The sequence below is a fragment of the Ceratina calcarata genome, unplaced genomic scaffold, assembly GCF_001652005.2.
Source record: "Ceratina calcarata isolate Rehan_Ccalc_2016 unplaced genomic scaffold, ASM165200v1 scaffold4604, whole genome shotgun sequence".
NCBI lineage: Eukaryota > Metazoa > Arthropoda > Insecta > Hymenoptera > Apidae > Ceratina > Ceratina calcarata.
The window spans coordinates 1-1,348 of NW_017170074.1; the positions used below are offsets into that span (position 1 = coordinate 1).

The 1,348-nt window shown below is 38.9% G+C and overlaps 1 long non-coding RNA gene across 1 annotated transcript; it reads right to left on the reverse strand.

Annotated features, from left to right (window-relative positions):
* Positions 1-55: 55 nt before the first annotated feature.
* Positions 56-1,103, reverse strand: LOC113464647 (uncharacterized). The gene is made up of 2 exons (XR_003389495.1): positions 944-1,103; positions 56-649 (listed from the first exon to the last, which is right to left on the reverse strand). It is a non-coding gene; the product is annotated as an uncharacterized LOC113464647 (long non-coding RNA).
* Between the last annotated feature and the right edge of the window lie 245 nt (positions 1,104-1,348).

Here is a 1,348-nt window from a genome sequence, read left to right on the forward strand (position 1 = left end):
ATTCTAAACTTAGTCGCTTAATTATTTAGCAATTAATAATTATTAATTTAATTCATTATTATTATTATATTATTCTTTATTAATGTCGGAGAACGGGCATTAAATACGCAGTTTCGGTCACGCCTAACTTTTCACGCAGCTTCTGCCCTTTTCGCGTTTTTCTTACTTTCAGCTTATGCATCTTCTATTCTCGCGCCTCTCGCAAACTATTTGGACGTGTATCGCGATTTACAATTTTTTCTACAATTCTTCCTCTCGCATTACTGTTCCCCTTTAGCCACCCCCGCTCCCACCCACCTCCTCTTCGTTCGTCCCTTCTAACTTAAAAGTTTGCTTCTATCTTTATTTTCCAAATGCATTTGGTGTTCTTTTGCTATTTTGTTCCCCGCTAGAAAATCGCGGTCAGTTATTTATTTTACTCTTCTGGTTTTTGTTCGACCGACCGCGCTTTCGCTAGAGCTCGAAGCCTCCTCGCTAGTTGGAAACCGTTATCCTTCTAAATCGCGATTCTCCCCCGTATATTGCTCGTGTGATGTTAAATAAGCGTCCCCATTCCAGCGTCCAGAGATCCTGGTTGGTCTTGCCAAGGCATTCACATCGCTCATTGTACCGTCAGTCGACCGTGCTGCGTTCTGCCCTTTCGTCCATCCTGATAAAAAGAGAAAACCGTGATTCGTTAACGATAAATCCCGACAACAAAATGATTCGCGAAGTAAAAAGATAACACTACTGACTGATGAGAATATGATAACTGTCTATAAATACGTACTGCGTAGGAGTAATTATGTTTTTCAAGAATTTGATACTAGAAATGTTTTAATATAGGATATAGATCTTTTGCTTTTCAATTAAAAGATCTGGCTAATGCCAAACATCATGGAGCGTGAGATAGTTATTATAGAGGATGATTTTAAAGCTAATGTCAGAGAGCGTGACTACGTACCTGTTATTAGGTCTTAACAAGGCTCAATGGTAGCCATTAGTGAACGCCGCTGGTATTAGTGGACCCTAGAATAGGAAGACAAAGATTTCATCGAAGCTCGCTTGCGACAGTCGAGAAAACATAATTTTAATAAGTTCTCATAAGAACTACGTGCAGTTGCGATACTTGATCCAGGAAGATTGCATCGATCGAACGAAAAAAAAAATTAATTCATTCGAGTTAAAAGTGAAAGAAGATATTAAAATTGAAGAACAAAAAGAAACAATTGTATAACGTGAGCGAGCTGGGAAGCTCAGCGTTTAGAGCTGGTTTGCAATCGAAGCTGCAGCAACGTAAGTTACAAACTCCAATGAAAAGAAAAAACTTGCACCATACCCTCGAATCTCTCAACTTTTCTTAATTCCT